General features: G+C 42.2%; 1 protein-coding gene across 2 annotated transcripts in view; it reads right to left on the bottom strand.

The window, feature by feature from the left end:
• Window positions 1–25,825, bottom strand: part of THSD4 (thrombospondin type 1 domain containing 4) — a 600,975-nt gene extending 575,150 nt beyond the window's left edge. Inside the window, exon 1 of one of the 2 annotated variants that reach the window (XM_074966229.1) lies at window positions 25,610–25,825. The gene's annotated coding sequence lies outside the window, so the exon portion shown is untranslated. Of the gene's footprint in view, window positions 1–25,448; window positions 25,489–25,609 lie in introns of those variants that run through there. The other variant, XM_074966230.1, reaches the window with a different exon arrangement.
• Between the last annotated feature and the right edge of the window lie 256 nt (window positions 25,826–26,081).

Below are 26,081 nucleotides of genomic sequence, written 5' to 3'. Positions count from 1 at the left end.
TCTGAGATGAAGGAAAAAAGTCTTTTCCAGCTCGTAATCTGAACTGGGTGAGAAATAATACCCCATCTGCAGCAGGTGAGCACACAACACAACTCAGGAGGGAGAATGAACAGGTGGCTTTTAGCCACCTTTGTCCTCCCCCTATTCTGACCCAGCAGCATGCTGGACTGGTCCCTCGGCATAAGCCAATGGCCCCGAGATGCTAATACAGTGGCTGGGTTCAAGTGGGTATAAACATGCCCTTGCCCAGGGCCGGCTCCAGGCACCAGCGTTCCAAGCAGGTGCCTGGGGCGGCAATCTTAAAGGGGTGGCAGTCCGTGCATTGTTAGGGTGGCATGGGTTTTTTCGCCGCCGCAGCAATTCAGCGGCAGCTTGAATCTTCACAGTCCCGTGGCAGCAAATCAGCGGCAGCCCTCTTCTTCAGGCGGCAATTCGGCACGCTGCTTGGGGCGGCAAAAAGTGTACAGCCAGCCCTGCCTTTGCCATGCCTCTTTTCTGAGCTATATCTCCTGCAATTGCTGCAGAAAGGGAGACAGTGTAGGAGTTATTACACTAGGTCTTCACCAGTGGAACAGCCCCTACACTACAAAGATCCTCTCATGGTCAGCCACACCAGCTTCAGTGCGGCTTTAGCACTGTGTGGCTTTAGCACAGACCAGGATCTGGACCAAGAAATTTGGTGACCACATGGCCATCTGAAATCGTGCAAGAATACTGCATTCTCCCCACCCCCAACTAATGTACTCTAGAAGTGTCAGGTAGAGAAAGCTGCATACTCCTTTCCCTTGAAGGCCTCTAAATTTTCAGTAACAAACTGTATGAGGAAAATATTATGCTGTTCGGGCACTTAGGAGCAGGGCACTTCGCATACACTTGGATGTGGGGAGAGCTGAGGAGGAAAGGGGAATTATTCTGACAGCTTCATCATGGTGAGGGGTTGCTTATGACTTTGAGGGGGGCTACCAACTACAGCTATGTAAACACATTATGTGTCAGTCTCTCTTCTAATCAAGACACTTGAATATATTAAAAGATTAATTTGTGTTTTACTTGGGAGGAACCTCTTTTGCTGCAGTGGAACATTCCACAACAAGTAAAGAGCGGGAAATCCTGTGGGGGTTTGTGAATGGTGTTTCACGTCTTCAGTTTATAAACCATTTTGAGATCCTTCATGACGAGGAGGTTCTATGTCAAATGCTCCTGACAGGATAGAGGTAAGGCAGTCTCTTCTAATCGGTGCATTCCTCAGTGGGAAAGGCATTAAAATAGGTTGTGTTTTCCCTGCAATCTCCTAATAGATTTATTGGGTGAAAATCAAATCATAAAAAATGCCCTTTACAATTCAGGAGAGGCTGCATTTCAGAGCATTTAAGAAAAGTCAGTGTTGTATAAAATAAAGCCCTGATGTTACTGCAAGGAGATGACAGAGACACAACCGGTCTGATTGTAGTCCTAGAACCAGTATAATATACAAAAAATGAGTGGCTACATAAGAAATTTCCCACACCCTTAACCTTCTTTGATCCATACTAATCTCATCTACTGCTCAGTACAGATACATAACTTACAGAAAATGGTCTTTATCTTATTCTCTCCTTTCACCACTTGCTAGATGAAGAGGTTTTCACAAGATAAGATTTCTCTTTGAAGTCGGAGACAATTGCAAAGTTTATCACCACATACAGCAGTTTGCCTCTACCATTAACACAAGCGATCACACTGGTGCGGATGTTCAGAAAGGAAACACTTTGGGGATCGCTATAACCTATGACACTTGGCAAGAGTTTCCCAACTTATAACTGTATTACTGTCAAGGTTATACAGATCCATTGCTATAGCTGAAACTAAGATCACTGGCCTGAACCCACTCCTTTCAGCAGTGGACCACAGGTAGCTCATGGAAATTGATGGATGGCTTTTCTTGTTTATTTTCAGCTTGGAAAGCTACCAAATGATGTTACATGCCAACAAACAGAATGTTATCTCTGCCAGGATATGATACAGATCTATTAAATCATAGAAGAAAATTAGGGTTGGAAGAGACCTCAGGAGGTCATCTAGTCCAACCCCATGCTCAAAGCAGGACCAACCCCAAATAAATCATCCCAGCTAGGGCTTTATCAAGCCAGTCCTTAAAAACCTCTAAGGATGGAAATTCCACCACCTCCCTAGGTAACCCATTCCAGTGCTTCACCACCCTCCTAATGAAATAGTTTTCCTAATATCCAACCTAGACTTCCCCCACTGCAACTTAAGACCACTGTGTCTTGTTCTGTCATCTGCCACCACTGAGAACAGCTTAGCTCAATTCTCTTTGTAACCCCTTTTCAGATAGCTGAAGGCTTTTATCAAATCCCCCCTCACTCTTCTCGTCTGCAGACTAAATAAGCCCAGTTCCCTCAGCCTCTCCTCGTAAGCCATGTGCCCCAGCCCCCTAATCATTTTCGTTGCCCTCCGTAGGACTCTCCAATTTGTCCACATCCTTTCTGTAGTGGGGGGCCCAAAACTGGATTCAATACTCCAGATGTGGCCTCACCAGTGCCGAATAGAGGGGAAAAAAATCACTTCCCTCAATCTGCTGGTAATGCTCCTAATGCAGCAGCACAATATGCTGTTAGTCTTCTTGGCAACAAGGGCACACTGTTGACTCATATCCAGCTTCTTGTTCACTGTAATCCCCAGGTCCTTTTCTGCAGAACTGCCGCTTAGCCAGTTGGTCCCCAGACTGACTGATGTGGTGAAAGTAAATAAGCAAGTGTTATTTACTCCTTCTCATAACACTAGAACTAGGGGTCACCAATGAAGTTAATGGGCAGCAGGTTTAAAACAAACAAAAGGAAGTATTTCTTCACACAACGCACAGTCAACCTGTGGAACTCTTAGCCTTCACAACATCCTCTGGCAAAGATTATAACAGAGTTTAAAAAAAAAGAACGGGGTAAGTTCATGGAGGGTCGGTCCACCAGTGGCTATTAGCCAGGATGGGCAGGGATGCAAAGCCATGCTCTGAAGTATCCCTAGCCTCTGTTTACCAGAAGCTAGGAATGGACAACAGGGGATGGATCACTTGATGATTATCTGTTCTGTTGATTCCCTCTGGGGCACCTGTCATTGGCCACAGTCGGAAGACAGGATACTGGGCTAGATGGACCAATCAGTCTGACCCCTTTGTTCTCCCTCTCAGGGAAAAACAAACTTCCTGACATCCTCTGTAGCCTACATGACGCATGTACCTAGGAACTCTTTCGGCCATACGTGTCTTAGTTGCTGATGGAATACCTGATGATATTTCCTATGCTAGGCAATTTGTACTTACAGCTTTATCCCCAAAGATGTCGTTCAGAGAAAAGAAGAAGTTTTAAGTGCCTAGGTTCCTATCTTCCTACTGGACAGTCAGCTTCTCTTCACTTCTGTGACAGCTCTTATGCAGGCTTGGCAGAATTCAATTTTTTTAATAATTTCAATTGGTTATATCAATGTTTATTTTTTAAGATTTTTTGTTTTTATCAACTTAAAATTACCAGTTATGCAAAATTATGGGGTTTAAGCATTTTTTCAGTTTTAAGTATTTAAATGTTCAGAGTTGCAAGAAATTAAGGGGAGCTCGGACAATTATTTAATGACAGTGGATGTTGAGATTCAAAAAGTTAAAGATTTATAACTGTTAAAACACAAATTGTCAACATCGAATGTGAAAATATACAAAGTAAATATTCTTAAATCAAACTAAAATTTTCAAGCAGCATTTTTCTTCTTTGCCTATCTGTACATTTCCATGATTATTAATGGAAATATGTTTTCATTGATTTGTGCGTAAGGTGAAATCAACGTCTGCGCATGCTTACCAATAAAAAACTATAACTTCTAACCCACTCTTATATTAGCCCCTCTCCTCTTCAGTTTCACCTGTGCAACTCTATTAATTTTAGTGGGGTTACAGAAGTGTCAGGGAAAATCTAGTTCCTTAACTAATCCTCAAACCACCCCCATACAGTAGGTTAATATTTGGGGAGGGGCAGTGGGAACTGAAGCAGAGAGTTCATCCACGTGTATCATTTGACAGAGTCACTATCAGAAATGGGATTAGAACTCAAGAGTTTCTGGCTCCCCATCCTGTATTGCAGCCACAACTCTCTATAGACCAATTCTCTGCTACTTCAACCAACTTCACCCTCTCTGCATATCAGACAGCTCCTGAATGGCTGCAGTTCATAAATCTTTCCACCTTCTCCACATCTTATGTAAATCTGGTAGTCTTGTGCGGGAAGGGCGGTAGAGAGAAGGGGAGAAGAGACCATCAATGACTTTACTGATGCCTGAGCATACTGAAAGATGCTGTCCAGTCTGCCCACTTGAGCTTAATTACTCAGTCAATTTGCAACTGTTACCTAAAGCTTGAGAAATTAGTGATATTACTTGACAAGTCTTAATATAGTTTAAAATGCCATAAGTCATTTTTGATTGAGTTCGCTGTTAAGGAGCCAATCAGTTAAACAAGAACTCATTATGTTTTGCTCTGACCATCATCATGAGTGACATTTCCTGTACAAGCAGCTCTCTCTTGACCAGGGATGAACAGAACTGAATGCCATCTAACATGGATACATTCACTGCACAGGTGCAAGGGAACTAAAGGAGCCCACATGGTCAAATTGTTTTCACTCCAAAGATTTAACAAAAAGTAAACAGTCTAACAGATGCACTCTATTAACCAAGATTGTAGACATTGTTCTTTCTAATTTAATTTGGCAATCAGCACTATTATCTTATGCTCCTTGATCCTTGCAAGGAGGAACAGAATGCTAGGGAGAGCATGCATGCAGGCAGAGGTCCTGATCCTACAGGGCACCTTCAGAGGGCATGGCAGAAGGTGGGGCACGAGGAGCAGAAAGAGGAGGAGGAGGAGGCTCTCTTAGATATGAGCTCTCAAGAAAATAATGAAATTGATACCAGTTCCATAATAACTTTCATAAACATCTGGTGTGCACATTTGGCAGACAGGTTTCCAGAGGATGAAGTCCAGGAGTGGTCCACTTTTGAATGTGCAGCAATAGTTAAGTGCGACTTCAATTTTGGAATTCATCAGGTCAAATCCCTATGTTCAAAATACAAAGACTTTCTTGCTAAAGAGATTGTTATAGTCAGTCAGTACAATGACTTCAAGTTTGCAGTAGCCGAAAGAATCAAAAGCCAACTGGTTTTAAGTTTCCCGGATATGGTGACATTTGCTCACCAGAATGAACAGTTTCAGGATCTTGCAAAGTTGATGGATATTGGAGGAACATTCCTAGCATCGAGTGCAGACTGTGAGCGTGGCTTTAGCTTAATGAACACTCTAAAAAACAAACTACGGAATCGTTTACAAGTAGATCATTTGGACATGCTGATGTGTATTAAGAGTTACCAGCTGGATGGAGGACTAATAGATCTGGACAGAGTTTATATTGAATGGACAAATGAAAAAGATCTCATGGAAAAATGGTAAGGTTACTTTAGCAGTCTTTGACATTTCGACCAATAAGGAAATTAAAATGCATTTGTAATTACATATCTTATTCTTGGCTGATAATCATTTATTGATATTTTTTAGGAAAATTTTAAAATTTAAAACACAAACTCTTGTTTTTCTTTTCTTTTTTTTTAAATTTATGATGTCGCTATCTGAAAACCCATATAAATTGACATAATATCATACTTATTAAATTGTCTTTATTATATGTTTATCAAAATCTTTTCGGACATGTATAGAATGAAAGGTGAAAGTGCACACCAACGGGCAGAAGCCTATGGATTAATAATGATCATGATTAATATGTGCTTGATATATGCTCGTGATTGTCTATAAAAAGATCATAAAGCATAATGCTTAAAACTAACTTCTGCTTCATGAAGAATGGTTAAATTTCCTTTTTCTAAAGTATTTAAAAATGACGTTTATAAAACAACATGGTGTAAAACTATTATCACAAATTGCAAATTAAAACGTTTTAAATGTATAAGCATTTTACTCACTTGGGCACATTTGCCTCACGGTGCACAAATTTGAACTCTGCTTCAAAAATTTGCACAGAAGAAAGAAAAGCAGGTGGCAAAGGCAGAGAGAGAGAGAATGGATAAAGACCGGTTAGATCCAGCAACTACAGCAGAGCGTAAGCTTCCCCCAAGCACCAATGCATTACAAAATGGGGGCACTAACCAAATATATTTTGGAGCCACTTATCTAGGTGTCCCATCATGCAGTCACTACTCAAAACAACCTTCTCAAGCTTTGTTACAAGTTTTTAATCAAGGTGTAAATATCCATTCTCTATTGCCTATCGCCTAAGATCAGCCACTGTAGAATCTAGCCATTCTAAAAAGGTGCCCACCTTTGAAAACAGAACCCTGGGTCCAATCAAATGAATACTCATTACTCTGCATATTGCAAACCACCGAATTTTTTTTTAAATGTAAATTATCTAAATCACACAATGCTTCCAAAATTAAAAGTTCCCAAGACATTTAGGGACAGATTTTCAGGAAACCTGTGATTTAGGGAATCCCTTTTTGTGCATGCAGCTGATGTACACATACACAGCATGAGTAGCAGTGCATCCCAACATGTGCGCACAATAGCTATTTGTAGGACTAAAAATGGGTGTACATTCATATCTGAGACTCTGGCAACTTTATTTGCAAAACTGAGTGTGCAAGGTCAGTGGCTAGGGCTGAACATCTGACCATTATATTTGTCAGCAATATTCTTTGGGGCCACCTAGACACTGATCCTCAACCAAATCATGGCATGGATCAAAACCTCCTCATGGTGAAGTCATAAATGAAGCACTGATTGATACCTGGAATTAATCACTGAAAATTGAGAGTTTGGTCTCTCTCAAAGCCTAGGGAGTTTTCAGCTAGATTTCTGACAGTATTGTTGGAGTCCATTCCTGCTCAGTTTCTATTATCCATCATATTTCCTACTAACGTCCCTCTGTCTCTCCCCTTCTCCCCAGTTTCCAGAATCCACTTTGTCTTCCAACTACAGTAGTTCGGGGGGGGCTGATTTGCTCATCCCTGCATGATTTCAGTGAGAATTACCCATATCGCACAGTAGGAGAACTGGGCCCCAGAAGCAGTCTTTGAGAGAGAATTTATTATAAGGAAAGTTTCTAATTCCTATATTGGCCTTCATAGGAAACTTCACTCCTGATCACCTAAGCCTGACACCCTGCTGTGGGCCTTATCCCTTACACCTAACCAGAACTTACCCCTTACTGATCTGCTTTATTATTACAACAGAGATCTCTCATTCCAGGGTCTTTCCTCCACAACCCCACAGATTAGTGTAATTAGGCCTGGCTGAATTCATTTTTTATGTTAAAAATAAAAGAATCCTTAAAATTATCTATTTAAATGTTCAGAGTAGTGGGAAATTATTGGGGGGGGGAGGGCGGTCAGATAATTATTTAAAGACAGCAGACTTTAAGATTTAAAGCATCAGTTGCCAGGCTGTAAAATGCAGATGCCCTCGCTGAAGTCCTGCTGCCGCTAGTTTGGAGACCCCACTGGAGTGCAGACTCACGGTCTGGAGCACTCAAATACATACTGTGACACTCTGTATCTTGGGGAAACACCCTGCACCCCCATGTTCATCCTTATACTATGCCTGTGTGGTATCCAATGCAAAGTTTGTCATGTCGGGTGTCTTCAGAAGGTTCATGATGCACTGAGCAATGTTGTTATAATAATGTTATAGTTTGTAATTTCATGTATATAGTTATGAGGCTGAAAATGTGTCCTCATGGCTTAAAACAAGCCCAGGCAAAACTCTCCCGGAACAGAGGGGCAGTTCACACCTCATTAGGGCAGGTATGGGACAAACCCAGCCCAGCCTCACAGGAACAAAGGACACTGGCCTAGGCAGCAACAAAGGATCTGGTGGACTCTCCAGTGAGTCACCCCCCTTCCCTTTGTCAGTCAGGGACTACGATGAGGTAATGCTCACCTGACTCTGAAGGGGGGGGCAAAGCCAAGAGGGAAGAAAGAACATGATAAAAGGGAGAGATTTTTGCCATGGTCTTCCTCTCTCTTCCACCTACATCTACAGACACCACCACATGACTGAAGTGCTGATCAAAGGGGAGAGCCTGGCTGAAGGTCAACCAGCCTGTCTGTGGTGAGAAGCATTTAAGTTTGTAAGGGCACTGAAAGTGTTAAGATCAGCTTAGAATGCATTTTGCTTTTATTTCATTTGACCAAATCTGACTTGTTATGCTTTAACTTATAATCACTTAAAATCTATCTTTTGTCATTAATAAATGTGTTTGTTTATTCTACCAGAAGCAGTACATTTGTTCTGAAGCGTGTCAGAGACTCCCCTGGGACAACAAGCCTGGTACATATCAATTTCTTTCTAAAATTGACAAACTCATATAAGCTTGTAGTGTCCAACTGGACATTGCAACACGGAGGTGTGATAAACGAAGGGCAGGGGGAGCTCCCTTTCATGGACACCCAGCCAGCCAGTTAGGTATAAAATCCCTCTTAGTAACTGTTCTCTACTTGCTTTACCTGTAAAGGGTTAAAAAGCCCACAAATAAAAGAAAAGGAGTGGGCACCTGACCAAAAGAGCCAATGGGAAGGCTAGAACTTTTTAAAATTGGGAAAACCTTCCCTTTGTCTGTTCTGTTGTTGTTCTCCGGAGAGAGGGGACAGAGCGGAGAGAGGGGACAGAGCAGAGAGAGGGCTGGGACTATGCTGTAAAAAGCTTTTTGTCACATATGGAAATCATCTGATAATACCTAAAACCTACTCCTAAATCAGAAAATGTCTAGAAAGACATGATTAGGTTTATTTCTGTTTATTTCTTTTTGGCTTGTGGACTCCTCTGTGCTAACCCCAAATGCTTTTTGTTTTGCTTGTAACCTTTAAGCTGGACCTCAAGAAGGTTATTCTTGATGTTTAATTGCTGTAAGTGGGATTTTTAAAATCTAGCAAAAGCCTAAGTTCCAGATGTATTTTCTTTCTTTTAGTTTTTAATAAAATTTACCTTTTTAAAAAACAGGATTGGATTTTTGGAGTTCTCAGAGGTGTACCCATATGTTGTTTAATTAGCTGGAGGCAACAGCTAATTTCTTTTGTTTTCTTTCTCAGCTCTTTCCCGGAGGGGAAGGTGTGAAAAGGCTGGAGGGTACTGCACAGGAAGGAATTCCCATGTGCGCCTTCCTGGGTCCAAGGGCTTTTGCATTTGGGTGGTGGCAGCATCTACCCATTCAAGGACAGAGAGAAGTTGTAACCTTGGGAGTTTAATACAAGCTTGGAGTGGCCAGTATTAATTTTTAGAATCCTGGTGGGCCCCCACCTTCTGCACTCAAAGTGCCAGAGTGAGGCATTAGCCTTGACAGAAGGTTCCTAGGGTTGTGTATGGGACCAGAGATATTGGCTAGTGTCATTAGGTTGCACACAGGGGCAGCTCTACCAATCTTGCCGACCCAAATAGCTGCCGCCGAATTGATGCTGCCCCAACAGCGGTGGAGCTGCCGCCGAATTGCCACCACGGGACATGGACAGCCGCCTCATTCTGAATGCTGCCCCAAGCACCTGCTTGGAAAGCTGGAGCCGGCCCTGGTTGCACAATCCAAGGAGCAGCTTACGTGCTAGAGGCTATGCAGGAACAACCCGGGAGTGGGGGTTCTCACAGCAGAGCAGGGTAAGGCTGGCTCCCAGGGTCGAGGATTGGAGTGACCTGGTAGATCACTGGTCCAGATAACACCAGGGGAATGTCACACATACCCCTTCTCCAGAAGATGGAAACACCAGGCTGTGGAGTGATCGGGGTGAATGACACAGACTAGGATGAAGGCAGATGGATTTTACTTTGATTTCTCCCCCATTTTTGTAAGTGGCGAAAGTCCCTATGCATCCCAATGGCAGAAACATTGCTGTTCTTAACACACAGCATTGCTTTGCTGTGCTGGTTCTAGTTGGAGCAGTTCTACAACCACAGCTGCAAACTGTTTCTAAAGCTTACCAATGCCTTTCCCTGCACTCATTTGGTGCTGTGAGATGCAAACAACGCAAGACACAGCCTCCTAGAACTATAAAGATCTTCCAGCCTTCGTACTAGCTTAATCTGGGCCTCCCCTAGAATATGGGTTTATTAACAACACTTGATAGTGTCTGTTCCTCTCATGAGGTGGATGCTAGTTCTCAGAGGAGCTAGGCTAAACTACCAAATGCGTATTTGGGATGAGAACCAAGGTCCTACCAGCCTCTCTTAAAAATTGAGCCATCTTATTAGAAAGACCTAACTAATTAACTGGCGGCACGTATGCCTGGAAATTCAAGTACAACATATGTCAGCACTACAGTCAGCTAATTTTCAGGAGCACCGACACCAGATATAGCCAGTCAAAAGATATAGACTTTTTTTTCTCTTTTCACAGAGGAAATGTATCAGGAGATTTAGTTCTTCAGCCACCCCTCCTTAATGAGAGTTTCTGTCTGGCAGGAGGCAAGCTGTTTTTTAACCAAACTGTATGTACTAGTTCCGACTGCCCAAGCTGCCTTGCTTATACTTCCAAGGGCCCAATCATCAGTTCTCACAATGCTGGGAGAAAGGCAGCAGCAGTAGTAGTAAGCAGAAGCCAAGGAGGTTCAGGGGACTGGGGAAGGGAGCCATGTGTCTGTAGGTTAAGTTTTTGAATGCTGCCAGGTTGGCGGTGACCGCTAGCTATTATTTGATGACTGGTGGCCTATGTGAAGTGTTTTAGTTCCTAGTAGGTGTCCATGTCATGTAGCCACTAAAACTGGCCCCCCACTGATGACTGTCTCAGAGAAACCCAGGAGAAATCTGGCATGAAGAATGAGGAGCCCTCTCATCCCTAAACCAAGGCTGGTGCACACTGACAAGGCAGTGTAAGGAGCTACTCCTGCTCTAGAGAAAAACAAAAGAATGTCCAGTGATGTTGAAATCCTGCCCTTTTCAGCTGGGATTTTCAAAGGAAGAAATTAAATGGGAGTTGGATGCTCAATTCCATGGGGTGCCAGTGAAACAGTAACTAAAGATTCCCACTTTTCTACAGGAAAGTCCTATAGAATTAAACAGAAATTAACCCAATAGAGATTTCTAGGTATCACATAGGGTTCTATAGAAATTGCTGTGAAAACCTGTGGGGCCCAATTCTAAGTCACTTAAACTGTTGGAACTTCATAAGCTTCAGCAGAATTCTCTCCAGTTTACACTGGTGCAAATGGGATAAGAATCAGGCCCATAGAAAGAATTATTTGTGAAATTCTCTTACAAAATTCTGTGAGTTGGATTAACATTTGAAAGAGAGGTTGCCATTCCCTATACAATTTACTAGGGCTTAGACAAAAGGGTCATTTATTAAACAAGGAAAATAAAAATTCCTCCTCAGTACAGTTACAATCAAGACAATTCAGCATTGGATTATTTGCATATCTATGTATAGACAAAGAAAATATGTTTACAGATGGATAGCACTGGCCAAATAAATATCTTGCTCCAATATGATGAGATTGCCAGAGCAATGCACAAAGGTTCTGTAGTCTGCGGCACAGTACAATGAGCGCCCCATTGTGACTCAATGGAGTGCTGCATTACAGAACACTGGTTTCCTGTACTTTCTCTAATGGAAATTAATATGGGCACACATCCCAAAATAACTCATTAAATCCTTTTCAACACAAGTTTTCAGTGACAAATGTTTTAACACACATTTCAATAATGCCATAAGTGGTGAAGGGAGGAGGAGTGGAATTAACAGCTAATACCTATTGATGTACATTTTGCACTAATCAGTGTCCAGAAACTGTGACCGGGGTTCAAGTGGTAAATATTAAATAAAGGGAGCTCATCTCCCCTTCAGTCCTCTCCCTGAAGTTAAGAAATTCAAATGCTTTATTTTGGCAGCAAGAACCAATTTCCCCCCACCCCCACCCCATCTAAAACCAAACTAGCACTGCTCAGACACGGTTGTAACTCAACTGCCATTAAAAGGACAAATTGTGGCTTTAAGCCACAGTTCTGTATGTGGGGAGGGGTCAAGCAGAGGTCCTCTACCTCAGTAGGAGTGCCCACAGATACTGTGCCCAATGCAGGCACAGCACCATCAGACAAGCAGGGGTGCTTCAGCAAGAATAGATCCTGCTACACCCTTTGAAGAGCAGCACGAGAGAGCATCCTGGAATAGCAAAAAGCCTCTGTGCAGGAGTGAAAGTAGAAGCTTCTTGTGCACCCAACCGGGGTAGACTTTAGGACCGCTAAAGAGATGATAAATGGCACATGAAATCTATGTTAACTTCAGGTAACCTAATACTGCAATACTATGGTAGTCAGATAAATCTTAAGTATGTCAATTCTGATTGAAATGCAGCTGCAAGTCTGCTCCTAAAGGAATTCAAATTACTTTGCCTAGTAATGAGTGATGTGTGTTGCTTTTCATTTTAAAAAAAGTCAGAATAAAGATAAGGAACAAACTCTGGATTGTGGACAGCATAGCAGCCAGTGGCAGTTTATGCACATTTCCTGGCAAATTTCAGAGCTTGGGAGTGGCATTTTAAAACAGACTAGTTAAATTGCTTAAGTTAATTAGTTAATGAAGTAGTTTAACAACAAGTCACTATGCTTGATGAGTTTCCAACTTCTTCCTCTTTAAAGTTGTCTGATCAGACTCCCCGCATACTGCAACAAAATTACAACAAAAACATTTTGAAGATTTATTACTTTCTTTTATGTTCCTACATAATGATAATGGATCTCTAATTAGAGGGCTGAAGAGCACTGTGAAACCAAATAGTTTATTACAAAATTGTTAGAAGTATCAGAAGAGCAACGTGAAGTGCTAAATGGATCTCAGAGCCACCCTGCATGAGTGACAAAAAGTCTACTGAATGCTTGTGATGCCAAATTGCATGTGCATCTGCAGGTTGACTACATGCCAACAAATAATGTGAGTACAATCAAGAATACCTATTAGAAGACTGCTCCATAGAGTTTTATTTACTTTGGTAGCATCTGCCCCGTAACGAGCCTCAGGAAAACACTCCCAACATGACAAAGTAGACCCTGAATATCTTTATCCATGGAAATACCAAGTCCGGCAGGCCTGACCTCACCTAGTCTTACAAAAAATGTTTCTCCTCTGAATCAACAGGGAAATATTTAGGAAATTAAGATAGCAGCAGCATGTGTCAGAACTACTTTGCTGACCCTCTATCACGCAGAGAGGGGCTCAAGCAGAGAGGGGCTATTTAATCCTCAAGAAACCTATATTTGCACCTCTGCCCCTCAGTGTTAAAATGAGCAAGTTGAAACAGAAAGAGAAAAGAAAGGTTAAATTCCCTGGCTGCACTAAATAACAAGGATGGCAGAACAAGATAGCATGCTCATTACTGGCTAAGAAAGAGAAAGGAAGAGATAGTATGGTATTTAAGGCAGCCTGGGATATATTTAAGGCACAGAATTTGCACATCTGCAAAGAGAGGGCCAAATTGTGTTCTCAGTTACAACAACATAACCCTGGAGTGATATCTGTGGACATTTTCAGTGCATAGTTCTCATTCTGGTGCAGGCTTGAAACAGAAGATCTGCTCCTGGTACCATTCATCCCTGGCTTATATCTGCCTTCTGACCTTTACAACCAAGATGTGATCTCATCAGATGTGAAGGCTCACACTGTTTATTGCTATCCTGTTAGAGTCTGGGGAAAGATTTAGACACACAAAAGGCTCAACATTATGAGTAGCGGTGTAGGCTACTGCACTGTGGATGATTTAGAAATGCTGGTTTACTTTCAGGAATTATTGTATCTTAAAAGGAGAGGTGAGGGGTCCAAGTTGATTTTTGTGTTTGACCCAAACTTGCAGGAGTGTAAGTTTTTTTTTAAGATCTGAAATTTGCCACTCCTTTCTTTTAAAAAAGAGAGGTAAAGCCTATCATCCATGGCAGACACATTATATATATAGCGCAATTTGTTTCTTTTCAGTGGCCCATGGTGTCTCAATTTGGACACCCACCATGTTGAGGCACCCAGTATCAAAGTTGAAAATTTTGGAGGTACTTTTCCTGCCACCTCACTTACTGAAGCTCATTTACAGAGTTTGTTGATAACTGTGCATATCCATTTAAGAAAAATTAGAGGAAAGCAGGTCATAATACCAATGACACAGGAGCTTCCATTTCAACCCACGCAAGAGCAGTTTGGGAAAGGGACATTTGAAAGCAGAAATGTGAAGCACTACCAGAACCAGCATAACCTATGTGCTTAAGGAAGCTTAGTTTGTGGATCAATGACCCTCTCAACCAAAATGGCTCTTTGATCTACTGCGTCAATACAGGTGCTGCACATGCACAGTAATCTTACATACTAAAACCATCTTCGTGAAATTTCCATTAGGAGAAACAAAAGCTACTGAACATTTATTGTAAATCCTGGTTTCTGAAAAGAGTCTTTTGAAAGCAAGTTTTCGTTTTAAACTATTAGTCACAGGTAAATGTTCAAAAGAAGTTGAACCAATCTCAGACCCTGAGTACAGAAGTAGCATCATACAACTTTCTAAGATATTTTCATACCCCAATCATTCAAAACTGCCAACTGGATTTTTTTCAAATTATATTAAAAAAAACAGACTCAAACTGTGCTCCTATGCAGAGCCTACTATGCTAAGCATCAGCCAACAGCAGATCTGAGCAGACAACATATAAACTCTGTAATGATGATGGTTAGAGACAATTAGCTAGAGCAGCATTGTCAGTACTACTGTAATAAATCAAAGCCTGAGCCTGCAACATTCTAAACCTCCCCTGAATGGTGCTGAGTGCTCCCAACCCCCTGACCCCAACGAGAGTGCTCAGCACCTCACTGGATTGGACCCCTAACCTGTAGGCTAGCAGAGTATAATAAAAATCTAACTTTTGCTGAATAACATGGATTAACAATTAAAAGCAATAACAGTAAAGTTAAGGAGTAAAGGAAATTGCATTTTAATGGTCAGGTATCACTACAAGATCAATACTGACATTCATCCTGAACCCCCCTAGCTACCAGGTCTAGAAAAAATGCACAGTATTTCTTTGGCTGCCAAACCTGAACAGTACTAGTGACCTACGAGTTAATAGTTAATTTCCTTTTTTCTTTTAAGTCATAATCCCCTTAGTGCTCTAGTTGAATGTTTAAATTCCATGTACAGACCCAATGGGGTCACAGCAAGCAGGTTTACCCACTGTTCCACATTCATTTATCCAGTGCATTATTCCATGGCACTAGAGAAGTATTAGATACAGTTTTCATTGCTGCCAGATTCAATAATTGAGTCCATCCTGCAGGATATCCTGACTTTGGGGCAGCTTATGGAGTGTCATTTTACTATAATTACTTGGAGTGGGACTGGACACCTGGTTTCTCTTAGCCAACTAGATAGGCAGATTAAAGATGTTAAGAAAAAAAAATCAAACTGTATATCTTATAGACAAAACAATGCCTAAATAAAAATACAAATGACGTATATGACCACCACCTTGGCAACTTCAAAAAAATAGAAGTAACACAATAGGCGTTGCCTTGAGAAAGAACTGGAAATCAGAAAGTTTCAGAGTTATCTTCAAGTAAATTCTCACTGGTTTTAGTAAAAAAAAAATTAATTACATATTTAGAGCCAGATTCTGCCACTAAGATAATTAATGGGACTGCTCAACAAGGTAGCTACTACTCAGCACAAGTACAGGGGAGTAAAATCTGGTCCTTAGCAAGCTTCAATTCACAAAGGGCTAGATTGCAATACTCCTATTCATGCTAAGTAGCACCTTACTCTGTGAATATCCAACCTCCAGGGGACTGCTCAGGTAATAATTCAGCATAAATGGAACATCAGCCATTGATGGGAGAGACAACAGTCACTGTGCGAGATACTGGAACAGGTGCTCATATGGATTTTAAAGGATTTTTAAGACAATTTTAGAAGATAATTTTTTTTAAATGACACCACAGAATTGCTGACCTCACACTATGCTATAAATTTTTAATAGAGTCTTAGTTAACTATTTAGCTATTGTAGATCCAATCCTGAAATCCTTATGCTTGTGAGTGATCTTGAGCTCACACTAGTCCAAATGCAGTCAATGAGAGTGTTGCCTGAATAAGAATAGTAGGATTCAGTGCCAAGATATTAGGGTACCTAGCTGAAGTTTTCCTGTAAGAGAGAACACTACCATAGCCCTGCATCTGAATGGATACAGCAGAGTGAGAGGTGATGTCAGCTGGCATGCTGAAGGGAGTGCATGAGTGTTCATCAACCAGTAGTCATCACTAAGAAAAGCATTTTAAAACGGCTACATTGACCCCTTCACTTCCCAAACCTCTGGCAGTGGGAGCCAGGAATACATGCATCTAGGTCAGTGGCACATTGGAGGATAGTGAGCTACCATGCCACTTGTATCTCCCTAAAGCTCTTTTCTCTTCATCAAGGTACCATTCACTCAGATTTCTCTGCTGAACTTTGTTCTTTGTCCTCTGCTGTTAAAGTGATCCCCAAATGGGGGTTCCAGTAGGGGAGAGGTCAGCAAGCACAGAAGTTTAATCATTCAGTATTATATGTACCATCATATTTAAGAGCAGCCATGTCTTATTAACAGCAGTGTTTTTAGAAGTCCAGGAATCATGTGAAGAACTGAACAAAATCAGAAATTTAACTAAACAAAGAGGCAGTAGAAAATCCAGCACCTTACAAAATAGTATTATACTGTCCAGCTACAGACCCATAGATTATATGGAGTTACACACGATTAACATCTTTATTAAAAAGGGAGCGGGGGGGCGGATCTCAGAAGGCAGCAATTCCTTTCTACTCTTATTGCAGGGCAAAATTCACCTCTATGAGGAGGACAAGCGTAAAGCTTGTTCCCCAGTTAAGCCTCTGGCATCTCACTGCTATATTCCTTCAGAACATGAAATGAAGGATAAAATGGTAATAAGCTTTGGGCTGGCTCTCTGCACAGGGATGAATTGCTCCCAGCATTACCAACTCTCAAGAGTTTATCACAAGTCTCACAATATTTAGAGATTTTCTGGAAGAGCCATCTCCTGGAGCCCTGGATGACATGACATGACCAGCCCAGCTTTCATTACAAGAGTAAGTTTCTAATCCTCTTAGCTTCAGAGAAAAGTTTGATCAACAAGAACCCTAAGGGCTCACAAAAACTATAAAGCAAAATGTATTGTTTAAAATCTCATGATTTATAAGCCAATCTCAATATTTTAGGGGCCTAACATGACTTTTTATGCATGGTGTTGGCAGTACTGCACAATAATAAATTGGTAGTGACGGAATAGCAGAGCAGGGCCCCAGAAGCGCCTACATGGCGACATCTGTCATCTCACTAGAAACCTTTATTTCGAGAGGTTTAAGACTTAGCCGTTTCTCCAAACAAATCACATAGAGACTTGCTTTCTGTCTCACTAGCACACATACATTTCTCTCTATAAATAAGTGTAAATAGAACAAACATTAGTTTGCTCCTTAAGACTAGCACATAAGATGCAGGGGCATTACACAGTTGTGGCAAACAAGGGATTAACACCTCTCCCATTGCACAGATAGTCCCTTGTGCTGGGGTAACAAGAGGGTTGAATACCTTTGAGTCAGGAAAACTCCAAACCCAAGTCTCTTTAGACAGGGTTCATCTCCAAGGTGGGGAGTTTGTCCATTTACTTTCTGATCATATTAACTTTTTTTTTTTAATTGTTTTCATGCTGTAAATACTAGAGGGAGCTCCAGAGATTTATGCCACCGGAGAATCCAGCCCTAATGCTGGAGGAGGAGATGACCTTCTGTATGCATCTCTTTGTTCTATCAAATCATTCCACCAGTTTGTATCACGCAATTACTAATCACAAAGTGTGCTTTTAATTTGGCTCGGACAGTTACTTTTCCAGCAAAACAGAAGTGCCCCGTGCGCTAGCAGAAAGAGGACACAAGTGTAATTGCTACCTTTCATGCCTGGGTAAGGACTCCCACAGGTTGACAATCTGTAGAGGACTGTGTTTGAAGGTCTGATACACCATGTAGAAAACCCTTCATTTTCAGTTTCTATTTTGTTTAAGAAGTTTCCCATGAATTTATAAGTATTTATAACAAAAAAAAAATTTTAAATGTAGAAAATCAGCGAAAAAATAACTTCAGTTTTAGGGGTTAATATTGGGGGACAGGAAGACAGAAAAAAGCAACAAATAGAAAAAAGCAGAAGTATTGAAAGTAAAAGCAATTTAATGCTGTGGAGTGCACATTAACAGAACGTACACATATGCGCACACACGTGTATCTTCCACTATGTTGCCTTACTTTAACAGACAGCCTTGCATTTATATTTACACTAATTTATTAACAACATAAATACATCTACCTAATGTACTGACTTTTCTTAATACAATCAGTATTTTCATATATGAGTGTGAATTTGGTCCAAATTTGTGTGAAAATTGGTAAAGACCGAACAATGACTTTTGTAAAACCTGGGGATTTTTAAGTTAAAAACAAATCTGTAAAAAACAAAAATGAATGCCACAAACCAAGTACTGTTCCTTTTCACTGTTCCTGTTTCCTTTCCTACATCATGCATTTAGGGCTTGATCCAAAAGCCATTCAAGTCAATGGGAGCTTTTCCATTGACTTCAATGGGCTTTGGATCAGGCCCTTACAGAAGATAGATTGTTTTCTCCGTATCTGTGGGAGCCACTAAGAATTTACAGAAGTAATTTTTTTAAACCTGTCTTGCCACATAATGAGTATGGAATCTTCCCGTTAACAGAATATCCAAAATAAATACGGGAATGGGATGCCAAAAGGTAGCAACACAGAACCGCCAGGAACATGTCAAATAGCCAGAAAGGAAGTGCTAAAGCTGCAATTTTAAAAAAAGACATTAATAAATCCAAAGGACACACACTGTATCACATGATTTCTTTATACATTAAAAGAATTTGTATTATAGTTTTGATGCCTAATATACTTCTCATGTGAATACATTAAAGCACTAGTCGGTAAATATTAATATCCCTCTGGAATATTAATTAATATTTGGAATATTAATATCCTATATGGGGAACAGAGAAAGAGGCTAGATGACTTGATCAAGGTCACAGAGCAAATCAGTGACAGTGTTGAAAGGTAGAAGCCCAGCTCCTGACAGCCAATCTGAGCATCTAGCCAATATTGCCTTTTTATTTACAATGATCATTTACGCCCAGTTTGCACTGCACCATTTCAAGCACAACGCTTACCATTAAGAAGTCAAACACGTGCCAGCAGTTACCACTACTTGGCATCTCCAGCTGCCACTATGTGGTAGAGGTTGGCAAGTGTTGATGGTTTAATGGCAATCACTGCCAAGATTATAAATACTGACCAAAGCTCCAAGAATGCCACAATGCTGCAGCTGTAGAAGCCAATGTAGAAGTGGGCGCCTTTCCAGCCCTAAATTCACAGGGCCCCAAAGCAAAATCCTCTTATTTTTCTGCCTGGCAGCTTTGGAGCCCAATGCTGGGCAGAGGAAGTGTAACAGCAAGTGCATAAACCACTGGATTGCCAATGTCATTCAAAATTGGAAGAGGAACTGTGATGGTTCTCAGGGGACCCAGGACTGCAAGTTTCCTTGTTGCCCTTTGTCTCTAGCTAGAGGGAGTACTGCCTTTGATAGCTGGGTGTCCGCTCCCTAACACAGCCAGCCTTTCAGCTACTCAAGCACTGTCATCCAGGCTATGCCAGTCCTGTCTTTGCCTTGCAGTTTAACAAGAGGTGCACCTCAATCCCCTTGAATCATAACATTCCCCTGTGATCTCCAGCTCAGCGCAGAAATCCCAGATCCTCTGCTCGCAAAGGAGCCATGTAATCCAGTTTAACCTTAAATCAGTGCCCCTGTAGAACACACATCACTTAATGTGTACTCATAATAAAATATAAGAAGGTTTATTTAAGAATAGAGGTTCCACTAGAAACGAGAGCAACTAATAGAAACAGATGGTTACAATACAAAACAAAAATCATAAAACATAAACTAGGGCCTACACTTATTTCCTATCTAAGAAAGTAGGTTTCCCTTCCACCCCCAAAGTTCAGTCTGTCAGAGAGCTGGCTGGCCTCCCAGGAACCAGGACTCTGGCTTGGGGAGAGGAGAAATTTGGGCAAGAAGATCAGGATAGAGATTCTCTCCTACCAATCCTTTCCTTGCATGGCCTAATGAGACACCCCTCCTCAGTGACAAAAGCCTGGATGCTACCTCCAAGAGAAGCATGCTGGACTTGCAGAAGCAAGCGTGGTGTGCTACAGAATGCCTCGGGTTGCTTCTGCTCCAAACTGCAATTTCTAGGGCAGCTGCAGAGATATTCCCATGACCTCTTTTCTCAGAGCTGCAGGTTAGTATCTAATGCAGAAGTAATCCCTTTTGCACTGCCACAGAGGCTGCAGTTTGCCCCAGCAATATAGGGGGCAATCAGAGGCTTGCATAGCATTAAGATCCTGACAGTCACCAAAAGTGGGGACCCTAACATTAACACACCCAAAGCATGGACAGAGAGACTGTCTCAGTAAAGGAAAAGTGAATTAACATCAGAATATAGTAGTAAGGGTTGTATCCTGTTTCATCAAATTTATCGAGTACCTTTCATTTAGGCAATAATCATAATTCACAGAGGAAGATTCTTGAATATAAGACGTACAAGTTATTACAGCAGAAGCAGCTATAGTTATGGTTGCAGCAACATTTACAGTCCAAGACCAGCCCTTTCTCTGGGATTCAAAACTTCCTGCAACTTTTGCCTTCCCATACTCCTTCCCACCTCCAAAATGAAGATCTTTGCAAAGTGGGATAACAGGTCAGCCACTCTGAAGCCTCAGGAGTGTGAAAAAGTACATTCTCTCCATTTAGAAGTGCTTGAAACTCCCCCATCCACCATTTAAAGGTTCCTCTCCTGAATGTTGCCCTTTGCCATGGAAATAGCTTTTATTGATGAAAAACACTTTTTAGGGTTGAGGAAACTGATTTAGATTGAACAGAGGGAGGAATCAACAAAACCGCACTGTGCACATACATCATACTTGTCACTAGGAGCTCCAGAAAGGTTACAATGCACATGCACCTGTGGCTGATTTAGTTGTGCAGTGAAGAGCATAGTGAGAGCACGCAGAAGCTGAGGCAAGACTCCATAGGAGTGCAGGTGCATTTTATAAGCTGTTCCCCTTAGAGGCTCAATCTCTGTGGCCCTTGCAAGGTGTGAAGGGGTTTAAGAAGGCTGCTGTGTGACTGTAAGGTAAGCAAGAGACTAACTCATGCCCTGCAGTAAGGATCAGCCCTGGTGCAAAGACGATTGAAATTAATGTAGTTCTTTCTATTCCCTTCAATGGGCCTTGGATTGGAATGTAGGGTGGGACAAGTTATTCCAGTGCTGTGTAGGCAAGTATTTCCAGCTTGTGGAATTAATACTTGCTATTGCCAGGTATCGCAAGCCAGATGAGCTTTGGAGTCCTAGAGACTGAAGTTCCTGTTTACCTTTGTTTTAATCTCCTCTCTTTTTTGAGAAAAAACAAACCTAGGAAGTTCCATTAGACAACTAGGTTAAGGGAATGATCAGATTACTAGGGTAAGGACGCAAAAAAAACAAAAAAAAAACAAAAAACCCAGGAAATGCCAAAGCAAAGGTTGCACAAAGCAGTATGCAGTAGAATACAGGGCCAGAGCCTTAAGCAATATTAAAAAACACCACCACCCACACATTGGTGTAAATGAGCAAACTGAGCCACACAGATTTACACCAATTGAGGATATAGCCAACGGGCCTTAATTACATAATATTTCTCAACATAATACCATACAATTGTTCTACAACCTCATGACAGATACATACAGGATGAGCAGATGCCCTGATTTTATAGGGATAATCCCGATACTTGAGGCTTTATCTTATATAGCCACCTATATCCTGCTCCCCCTTCCCAACACACTTACTAGGGTGACCAGATAGCAAGTGTCATTTTCTAGCATCATGTGCTATCCCGACTGCCAGAGAAACAGTCCAGGGAAGTCATTCAGATGAGAAGTACACAATAAACCACTTGTACACAACTTCCAACAGGCTAACTATATAGCCTAGAGTAATCAGCTGGCATATATAGGCCACTAAATTCACAGCCAAATTAACCTCATAGTTAACTGACTCATCCACTCACTTGCACTTATGGCAGGCTGTGCTGCCATTTGAAAAGAAAATTGTTCAGACACATAACATATGAAAAGCCTTGCGCTCTCACAGGTAAGTGCTCAAGCTTGTTAAGATATAATGGAACTTTACGAGGACTACAGGAGTGAAGTATAAAAGAATGAAAAGTTACAAAATGTTACATATACACCTAATGTGACAGAAAAAATACTGACAGAGACAGGATACTGATTAGATGGAACACTGGTCTCAGCCAACATGGCAATTATCTTCCTGTGAGAACAGCATTTTCTCTATTTGCCAAAATTGATGGGTTTACGTAATTAAAGCCTATGATGATAGTGCAGAGGCCATTGTTAAAGTTGTGCATGCACACTTGACTTTTAAGCACTTACCTACCCAAACTTAATGTTCTCTTAGGGCCTGATCCAAAACCCTGGGGAGTCTTGAGTTCAGTGGACTTTGCATCGGGCCCTTAATGCAGGGGACATTTGGTGGAATTTTCATTTAAATGCAGAGCCTAATCCCAAACACCATTGCCACAGTTTTACACTCGCACAGCTCCACTGGGGTCAAAGGGCCTACAATAGCAAAAAAACAGTGTAACAAAGTGGAGGATTGGGCCCAAAATGATGACAGCAGATAAACTGTTATTTTCAACATCTCCAGAGTTACTCTCTTGGGCCCCTGCCAAGTTTTCCAAAGGGTTCGAATCTCTTTTTTTATTGCAGCTTTTGGTTTTAATTGAGAGAAGGTTTAAAAAAAGACAGTTATCCACATTCTCAAAAGCAAATGTTTTATACTCCCATCATAAAACACATCACTGCACACCAGTAACACTAATTAATTTTCTGCAACTAAATCAACTGTTGTGAGCAAACCTGTTGTATGAAGCAGGAAAAGAGAGAAAAACTGTATAATACATAGCTAGTGCAAACACTATTCAGCGTTTTGATTCCAATGGAACTACTCCAGATTTAAGTCAGTGTAAATAAGAGCAGGATTTGATCTATTCCTAAAAACTAACTAGCAAGAATCAGGGGCCAGATTAAGGCATTAGGTTCTCAGGTAAGTGTGCTGGGTATTCCGACCATACTTATGTTTAAGGCACCCATAAGATACCTCAAAAGCCAGAGCAGCTTGTCTCGTCTTTTTAGCCTTCGGACACTTGTTATTTTATGGCATTTTTTCCTTGAAGACACTCATTCTCAGAGCATAGTTAGAGAATCAGGATGTCAACTCTATTGTTACAACAGAATATTCTAAAATTTTCACAAGCCCCTCCCCCCCAAAAGAGTCGAGCATTACAAAAGTCTGGAGAATGTCACCATTTTCTTTAATTTTGAATCCTTGATGATGTCTAAATGACCTGGAATCATATCCATCACCAGACCTTGTGCCAGGGAGAAGTCCAGGTTGGCAGAAACATTTACCATAGGACTGATGGGCCAGTTAGGTGAGTCAGAGTGCACTGATGGTACCATGGTCAGCAATAAACTCGGCAAAGCACTGGTCTCTTCCAGTGTATTCCCTTATCACAGAACACAAGACAGGGACAAGAGCAGGGTGCATACAAGACTGGTGGGATGTCAGAAGATAATAAGCACTGGCTTCTCTCATCCACAGAATTGTGTAATTGTGCTATGCTTGAGACACTAGCAAAATTAGTGATACTATTCTTCAATCCAAAGAACAAAGTCTTATCAGTAGAAGGATGCATAGAAAACAATGATGATTTCTACTATTGCTGTTGGGAGTTCATATCACCACAGTGACTACTTAATTCTGCCATATCAGACTTGAAATTTCTTTAGAGTAAAGGAAAAACTTACATTTTTAGCAAAGGACATTTATTTATTCAAGGGCTTTTTATAAAAACGTGGCCTGGAGAAAAGGAATACGGCAATACCATTTGTGAAACACTAATCCCAGTGGTAACAGTGAGCCAGATTCTACAATGCAGCCAGTTTGCTCCATGCTGCTGGCATAATCTGGCTCTAAGGGGAGTTTACCAGCCTAGGGGAGATCACCCAGGGAGTGTAAAGGGGTTCCTCTGGTGATTTAGAGATGGAGTAGTGACTCTTACACCTCTCCTCCTTCCTGCTAAATACCTGTCTCCCACAAGTATATTCATTATTTTAATTTATACATGCCAATTATGTTGACATGTATAAAGTAAGGGAACGGAGTGCAGCCAGAGGAAAAGTGATATTTTGAGATGTTTCTATACCACCCCAATCCTGCATTGAATTTTCAGCCCCCTGGAGCCACTACAGCTCCATGTAAATTGGAGCAACCCATAGGGTGTTCTCGCACAATTTCCAGGGACGAGCCTGGCACAGCGCAGCATCAGGGGAGTGCAATAAGGAGCAGCAAGACACCCACCCACCCTTCCCAATTTGCACACTGCATCAAACTGGACCCCTGGATATGGCCCAACATGTCTATTACCAAACTGAAGAGATTAGGGTCTTCATCCTCCATAAAAATAACTAACTTTTTCCCCTTAAGCTCTTGTACAAACCCTCTGGAATGAGCTCTTGGGTTATCTGGATGGGACAAGTTCCAAAACAAGAAGAGGCTCCCTCTTCCTTACATACGCTATGATTACAACCACCCCCTGTTAGTCAGTGCGAAGGAAAAAGCAGCTCTGAAATGGTTCCTTATGGGAAAAGAATCAAGTAACAATAAAAGAAGGGCCAGAAATCCCCCAGATGAGATCAGAAATGTGCCAGGAGAGAATGCCTTCAAAGCTACAGTCCTCATGATCTGAGATTAACTAACCTATAGGGCAGGATCACATTAGCAGCCCAGGAGTACTTGTGGCACCTTAGAGACTAACAAATTTACTAAAGCATATACATTTATTATGCTCTAATAAATTGGTTAGTCTCTAAGGTGCCACAAGTACTCCTGTTCTTTTTGCGGATACAGACTAACACGGCTGCTACTCTGAAACCTGTCAATTAGCAGCCCAGGACTCTGTACCATCCATTGGGGGGCCTCAAGGGGGCCTGAGGTGCACATGCAGGTTGGGAGACAGGGGTGCTGAATAGTCACTTACGCCCTGTGGGACCCAACTGGCCAATTCCCAATTCTCGGAACTGTGACTATACAACGTGTCCCACCGTGGCAAACTCCAGCCTCAGCACGTGGGGCTCTCCGCCGCCCTTCAAACCACCACCAGAGAGACACGGTCCGCATGTTCCCAAGCGGGAAACGACACCCCGTACGCACCGGCTAAAGCCCCTCTCAGACCAAAAGCACCAGGTCACTCTCCGATCCAAGTGAGCTGCCTCTCTCCTTCCCGATTCCCCCGCTGGAGCAGGGGGATGCCTGCAGGCCGGCTGGGGAGCGGGGCAGGGCTGGAGACCTGCTGGAGCAAGCGGAGCGTTTACCTTGTCAGTGTCAGCGGCAGCTCACGTCCAGTTCCCCCACGGTGAGGATCCCTCTGTGCTGCTGATGCAAAGCCTGATGCCCAGGCAGCCTCAGCCCATGGAGAGCAGCGGGGAGCCCCGAAGGAATGCCCAGCGCACAGCCCAGCAGCGGCGGCTGCTGCAAACCCCTGCGGGATCCGAGGCAGGTTGCCAGGCTGCGGGGAAAGCGCCCCACTCGCGGGCGCCCCTCCGCGCTCCCTTTTCCCTCCTGCCTGAATGGGCAGAGAAACGCACCGTCAACAGCAGCGGCAGACGAGCTGCTGTCCCTGCTGCCACCTAGCGGCTCTGCTGGAGAACCGCATCTCCCGCTCAGCTCACAGAGGTTCCCTCCGCACCTCAGCACAGGCCGACACTACTTAGCTAACAACCCTGGACATTTAAGAAACTGCGAGTCTGAGCCAGGCGCGCCTCGTTATCATCTCCATCCCCTCCC

Source organism: Natator depressus, chromosome 10 (assembly GCF_965152275.1).
Source record: "Natator depressus isolate rNatDep1 chromosome 10, rNatDep2.hap1, whole genome shotgun sequence".
In the NCBI taxonomy this organism is placed as follows: domain Eukaryota; kingdom Metazoa; phylum Chordata; order Testudines; family Cheloniidae; genus Natator; species Natator depressus.
This window is presented reverse-complemented; position numbering and strand designations above follow the sequence as displayed.